Source organism: Brienomyrus brachyistius, chromosome 2, assembly GCF_023856365.1.
Source record: "Brienomyrus brachyistius isolate T26 chromosome 2, BBRACH_0.4, whole genome shotgun sequence".
Classification (NCBI taxonomy): Eukaryota; Metazoa; Chordata; class Actinopteri; order Osteoglossiformes; family Mormyridae; genus Brienomyrus; species Brienomyrus brachyistius.
Window position 1 is genome coordinate 47150066 of NC_064534.1, and position 7811 is coordinate 47157876.

The 7811-nt window shown below is 46.1% G+C and overlaps 1 long non-coding RNA gene across 1 annotated transcript; it reads left to right on the forward strand.

The window, feature by feature from the left end:
• Positions 1-4022: 4022 nt before the first annotated feature.
• On the forward strand, positions 4023-5337 carry LOC125724776 (uncharacterized). The gene is made up of 3 exons (XR_007387235.1): positions 4023-4135; positions 4465-4557; positions 4811-5337. It is a non-coding gene; the product is annotated as an uncharacterized LOC125724776 (long non-coding RNA).
• Positions 5338-7811: the final 2474 nt, after the last annotated feature.

Sequence of the window (7811 nt, forward strand, 5' to 3'; positions counted from 1 at the left end):
CCACAGTTCCCCTGACCTCCATCTCTACCTCCTCACACTAATTCATAGCTCACTATCTACCTCCCCCCACACTGCTCCTGACCCCTGTCTTCACCTCCTCACATTAATTCATACCTCACTATCTACCTCCCCCCACACTGCTCCTGACCCCCGTCTCCACCTCCTCACACTAATTCATAGCTCACTATCTACCTCCCTCCACACTGCTCCTGACCCCCATCTCCACCTCCTCACACTAATTCATAGCTCACTATCTACCTCCCCCCACAGTGCTCCTGACCCCCGTCTTTACCTCCTCACACTAATTCATAGCTCACTACCTACCTCCCCCACACTGCTCCTCAGCCCCGTCTCCACCTCCTCACACTAATTCATAGCTCACTATCTACCTCCCCCCACAGTGTTCCTGACCCCCGTCTTCACCTCCTCACACTAATTCATAGCTCATTATCTACCTCCCCCCACAGTACTCCTGACCCCGTCTATACCTCCTCACACTAATTCATAGCTCATTATCTACCTCTCCCCACTCTGCTCCTGACCCCTGTCTTCACCTCCTCACATTAATTCATAGCTCACTACCTACCTCCCCCACACTGCTCCTGACCCCCGTCTTCACCTCCTCACATTAATTCATAGCTCACTATCTACCTCCCCCCACACTGCTCCTGACCCCCGTCTTCACCTCCTCATATTAATTCATAGCTCATTATCTACCTCCCCCACAGTACTCCTGACCCCGTCTATACCTCCTCACACTAATTCATAGCTCATTATCTACCTCTCCCCACACTGCTCCTGACACCCGTCTCTACCTCCCCCCACACTGCTCCTGACCCCCATCTCCACCTCCTCACACTAATTCATAGCTCACTATCTACCTCCCCCCACAGTGCTCCTGACCCCCGTCTTCACCTCCTCACACTAATTCATAGCTCATTATCTACCTCCCCCCACAGTACTCCTGACCCCGTCTATACCTCCTCACACTAATTCATAGCTCATTATCTACCTCTCCCCACACTGCTCCTGACCCCCGTCTTCACCTCCTCATATTAATTCATAGCTCACTATCTACCTTCCCCACAGTGCTCCTGACCCCCATCTCTACCTCCTCACACTAATTCATTGCTCACTATCTACCTCCCCCCACAGTACTCCTGACCCCGTCTATACCTGCTCACACTAATTCATAGCTCATTATCTACCTCTCCCCACACTGCTCCTGACCCCCGTCTTCACCTCCTCATATTAATTCATAGCTCACTATCTACCTTCCCCACAGTGCTCCTGACCCCCATCTCTACCTCCTCACACTAATTCATTGCTCACTATCTACCTCCCCCCACTCTGCTCCTGACCCCCGTCTTCACTTCCTCATATTAATTTATAGCTCACTATCTACCTCCCCCACAGTGCTCCTGACCTCCGTCTCTACCTCCTCACACTAATTCATAGCTCACTATCTACCTCCCCCACAGTGCTCCTAACCCCCGTCTCCACCTCCTCACACTAATTCATAGCTCACTATCTACCTCCCCCCTCACTGCTCCTGACCCCCGTCTTCACCTCCTCACATTAATTCATAGCTCATTATCTACCTCCCCCCACACTGCTCCTGACCCCCATCTCCACCTCCTCACACTAATTCATAGCTCACTATCTACCTCCCCCCACACTGCTTCTGACCCCCATCTCCACCTCCTCACACAAATTCATAGCTCACTATCTACCTCCCCTACACTGCTCCTCACCCCGTCTCCACCTCCTCACATTAATTCATAGCTCACTATCTACCTCCCCCACACTGCTCCTGACCCCGTCTCCACCTCCTCACACTAATTCATAGCTCACTGTCAGCCTCCCCCCACACTGCTTCTGACTCCCATCTCTACCTCCTCACACTAATTCATAGCTCACTATCTCCCCCCCACACTGCTCCTGACCCCCGTCTCTACCTCCTCACACTAATTTATAGCTCACGCTCTACCTCCCCCCTCACTGCTCCTGACCCCCGTCTCTACTTCCTCACACTAATTCATAACTCACCAACTACCTCCTCCCACACTGCTCATGATCCCCTTCTCTACCCCACACAGTAATTCATACCTACCTAACTACCTTCTCTTTAATTGATCCTGACCTCCTGCTCTATCCCTCACAGTAATTCAGACCTGACTAACTACCTTCCATTTAATTGATCCTGACCTCCTGCTCTATCCCCTACCTCCCACAGTAATTCAGACCTCCCTCTTTATCTCCCCTTATACTGATCCTGACCTCCTTCTCTACCTGCCTCCATCTCACACTAATTCGAACCTCCCTAACTCCCTCCCCACATAATGATCCTGACCTCCTTCTCTCAACCTCCTCACTTCTCAGACTTATTCTGCCCTCCCTAACTACCTCCCCTCACACTGACCCTGACCTGTTTCCCTCAACTTCTTCACCTCACATAGTAATTGATACCTCCCTAACTACCTCCCCTTTCATTGATCCTGACCTCCTTCTCTATCCCCTACCCCTCACAGTAATTCAGACCTTCCTATTTACCTCCCCTCATACTGATCCTGACCTCCTTCTCTACCTGCCTCCATCTCACACTAATTCAGACCTTCCTAACTCCCTCCCCACGTAATGATCCTGACCTCCTTCTCTCAACCTCCTCACTTCTCACACTTATTCAAACCTCCCTAACTACCTCCCCTCACACTGATCCTGACCTCTTTCTCTCTTTCTCTCAGCTTCTTCACCTCACATACTAATTCAGACCTCCCTAACTACCTCTCCACTAGCATTAGCATTAATCTTACTTTTCTCATGCTAACTCAGTCATCTTGTATCTCCCTTCTCTTGCTAACTCAGGACTTGGGAATACAAATAGTGAACTGCACCTGGCTTCCACCACGCTAATGAGTGCTGTCTTGTAAATCTCTTTCAGTGAGGAGCCCCCCCCCTACCCCCACCTGTGGTCCCCTGCTGAAGGATGTTTGAATAAAATAGGATGAAACCATCTATCACTCCACAACTGTCTTTGTTATATTCTGCAGGCAAAGATGGACATGGTGAGAACTCTCCTGCACCCTGAAAGCCGTCATTTCCAGGTAACCTTGAACGCTTGTGCAATAAAGCCCTGACCTTTGAACCCAGTGTCCTCTTCTTGCTCACCTGCCCCTCATGTTTTCATGGGATCGTGTCCATGTTTAGATGAAACATTCTTTCTGCACCTTAGTTCTGTTTGACAGATGATTTGTGGGCACTCTAGAAAAAAAATTCATTACATTTTGTAAGTCGCCTGTTTCTCAGAGGATTCTGCCAGATGTTGACATGCAGATGTGACAGAATGGACATGGGGCATCTTATCACGTTCTCCTCCAAACGCTTTTGTCTTGAATCAGATTTACACTTTCTATAATAATTCTACAAGAAATTCCATATGCACGTAATTAAATGTTCTTCTGTCCAAAATTTCATTCATGATTTTTCTTGCATTTATTATATGTGCTTGTGAACCGATACATCTGAGGATTATGAGATCTGTCTGGGCTTTTTCAGAAGGTTAAGTGATGTAGGACACCTGGATTGTTGTGACAATATGTGTGGAAGATAGGATTATAGGACTGATAGCTGGGCTAATGCGGTCGCCATGGTTACGGCATGGCTATACTGTGAGATATCAGAAATAGAGGGAGTCCCTCTGGATGTTAGGTGGCTTGATCAATGGGGTGAGGTGGAATACAGTGGTTTGTTGACAGGCCAGTGACGTCTTGCCACTAGGGAGCACTGGGTCTGGGTTAAACTGGAGTCAGAATGCCTTTGGCATTGGAGCAGGGAGGTACTGACATGGTCTTTGAAGCAAATACTTTAGCAAGAGAGATAGCAAGAGAAAAAAAAATCAAATTACCTCTCTATTTCATGATAATGGATTGTTGTAGTTAAAAAAAGAATTTTAGGCGAGTCAGACTCTCTGGAATTTATGTCTTGTGAGAAATTACATTGTCTTTAACCCCTGTTCTGCCAAAGCGTTCGATGACAGAAGAAACGTGGCCCATCATAAAAGCAGGGGGTGTCTTTCAAGGAGCAGGAGCCTCATCTGAGGTTTATCAGCGACTGCAGCAATCATAATGGTGATCCTGTGAGTGATGTCATCAATAATGTGGTACTTTGTAAGCTTGTTATTGTGGGTTCGGCCAGCATGTCATACAGTGTGGCAGCCCAAGGAGTCACATGCTTTTCCCAAGCAAACCACTTTAAAGAAAACAGCCTGATGTTCAGGAGATCTGTGAATGTCACCAAAGTAATATAGATTTCCGTTTTCCATTTGACCATCTTCAGCAGCATGAAATAAATAACTGTCGTGTGATGAACCAGCCAGAAAAGATGCATCCTTTGCCGTCAATGAATTTTGAAAGTGTCAGTGGAGATGGGGGCTGTTTATTGTATGGCTTTCTATTCCCGCTGCAGTCCAGGAACATCGGCGTCACATCCTGGAGCTTCAGTGGTACAGAAATGGCCCTCAGTCGGTGGCAGCCTGTGAGTCTTGAGCAGTGCTGCGAGGTGAGGCAACCATCCTGTAAGCTACCAAGTGTAGTGAAGCCTCACAAGCTAGAATGCCACAAATGGCATGGTAATGCTATTGGTAAAGGTATGGCTATCATTAATGCTATGGTAATCATTAATGCTATCACATTCATTAATGCTATCACTATCAATAATGCCATCACTATTGTTAATGCAATCACTATCAATAATGCTATCGCTATCATTAATGCTATCACTATTGCTAATAAATGGTCCCATCTACACACAGAGTGACCTGCTGTTACGTAGCTACAGCAGCTGAAATGAGGTGCCTGTGGCGAGCTGGAGGATACCTCTGAGGCTCTCCCTGGCCGATTTCTGCAGCAGCCTGGCTTTGCTGCCCAGGGACCCAGGACACCAACCCCGACAGCCATGGGAGGTTCAACTGACTGTGGAGCTGCCTACAACCCCCGTCAATCACGGGCCTCTGCTCGCTGCAAAGGAGCTAAGGGTATTTATCTGTACAGACCAAACAGAGATCATACTTGTGGTATCTGCTTTCTGTTTTGGCAAATGGAGAGGGGTCTGTTTATTTGGCCTGCCCCCATTAACTGGGCCCATAAATATATGGAAGACCTAAAATACTGGTGATGGACATGGATTTCACACCAACCATGGTCTAAGCCAGATATCATTAGATATTACAAATCAGTGTGTGTGTGAGACTGGTCCATCATTAATCGGTTTTAGATGAGGCTCAGATCTCCCAAAATGGCCAAAGAGATATCATAATTTGTACAGTTTAAGCATAATGCCAGCTCTGAGATAGGAACATGAAATGTATGACGTAAGAAAAAATTTGATCAAGAATGTTTTATTGTTCAGCATATCGGAATCTCCGGCTGGTGAGAATGAAAATGCGAATTGAGTTTTAATTTGGACCATGAAGCCATCTGTAGAACATTCTTTTGGACCAGGCTGGTTTCTCCAAGCCCAGGTGCAATGAACTGGCTGAAAAGATGGTGTGGGAATTTCAGGGGAGAAATGAAGATGGGTGACAGTGGAGATGAGGTGGCAATTACGAGGATTAATGGTGCGTGGTGGGATCTCCCTTACATACCTCTCATACCTCCAGCCAGCAAATGTTTCAGGGTGTTTTACGAGAGGGGGAGACAAGCTGGTACCCCATGTAAGAGGAAACAAGCAGAGAGGCATGAATTGTTTAAAGCTCGCTTGCAGTATAGTGACCTCAGGGTATATCATTGTCTTTTTTAACGTTGTGGGGACTATTTTTCAGGTCCCCACAAAGATCTGAGAATGCAATCAAAAAAGTAAAACTGCAAAAAGTCTCGTATTTTGTTTGGTTACTTGTGGTTAAGGTTAGGGCTGGGTAGGGGTTAAGGTCGTCCTAAAAAGGACATTGCTGCCTTGGAAAGGGTGCAATGAAGGACTACAAGAATGATTCCTGGTCTTAGAGGAAAGTCTTATGAGGAGAGGTTGGCTGAGCTGAATCTGTCCAGCGTCGAGCAAAGGAGACTAAGGAGGGACATGATCCAGGTATATAAGATTCTAACAGGTCTGGATGCTGTTCAGCCAAATGGCTACTTTAATATTAGTTTAAATACTGGAACTCGTGGCCATAAGTGGAAATTAGCAGGAGAACATTTTAAAATGAATTTGAGGAAGCACTTCTTTACACAGCGTGTAGCGTATGGACTTCCTGCTAGTTTAGCACAAGCTAAAACCCTGGGTTCCTTTAAATCAGAGCTAGATAAGATTTTAACAACTCTGAGCTATTAGTTAAGTTCTCCCCAAACGAGCCTGATGGGCCGAATGGCCTCCTCTTGTTTGTAAATTTCTTAAGTTCTTATATTTCTTATGTTGGGGCTAGAGTTTTCCTTATAGAAATGACTGGAGAGTCCACACAAAAATTTAATTACAAACCTGTGCGTGTGCCTGTGTGTGTGTACGTGTGTGAGCGGGTGTACCTATCCTTATGGGGACACAATGTCCCCACAACATGATGAATACCCAGTTTTTGTCCCTTACGGGAACCAGTTTCAATAAAAATTTGTGCCTGCAATGAAAAAACTAGAAATGCAATGGTTAGGGCATGGTGGGCGTTAAGATTGTCATAGTTGGTGTTAGCATTTTTCCCACAGAAATGAATGAGTGGTCTCCATAAAGATATGTTTACCCAACATGTGTGTGCCTATATGTGTGTGTGTGTGTGTGTGTGTGTGTGTGCGTGTGTGTTTCTGTGTGTTTGAGTGATGAGAGTGTTTGTGGGAGATGAGTAAAGTGGAAATCATGCAAATCTCCTCAGATTTTCCACACAGAGCGCCATATCCTCGTCACCGGGAAGAATAACATCCCTCTGAAGGATTTTTCAGCAGCCTCCCCCAAATAGCATAAAATGCCACCCCCACCCCCCCCCCCCCCCCCCCACTTTTTATTCTTTTACTCACTCACCCTGACGGATGCTAAAAGGTGAAGATGCGTCAAGGCGGAAGCTCAGGCAGACAAGCAGCACGTGTGTGAGCACAGTCCTGTCCAGTGTGTAAGGTATGATCAATAGTATCACATTTTCAAAAGGTTGGCACATGCTATTTGCATATAGCTTACATATTTAAAAGAATTACATAGTAGATAAGATAAAGCATACTTTATTGATCCCAGAGGGAAATTCTTGAATAATTATAATTACTAGTATATAGTAAATATGTAATTGTATAGGAGTATATTCTTTCAGGAATTGTTAGGTGATAAAACCACAGAAGATGAGAGAAGATACTCCTGCTCTTGGTATGGGTTTGTGGTGATCACAGCGCAAAAGCACTACATAGTGTGAAGCCTTCACTAATCTACACCACTGGGAGACGGCCCCCTTTCACCAGGATGGATGTCGGCTTCAGCGACAAATCCATGCTTCCTGTCGGGAGGAAAATGGCCCCACACTGTCCTGGAAAGCATTTCACAGAGAAGGAGGAGCTCCACTGGTGCTGGCTTCTGGGAGAGCAAAATACTTCATCAGGTCACATAATAAGACCTTGATATACTTAACAATATGATTTTTCTAAATTCACTAGAAAAAACATAACTGTATATGGTCTATGCAACACCTGAAAGTTTCATGTTTTCATGTTTACTTTCTCCGAATGATGTGTGTTTTTTTGTTTCTTCGGTTCTGGATGTCAGTGGGATGGAGGCTGGTAGGAATGATGAAGGCAGGATAGGTAATCAGGTGAGTGGGAGCCAGGTGGGGGGGGGGAGGGAAGCCAGGCAGGGGG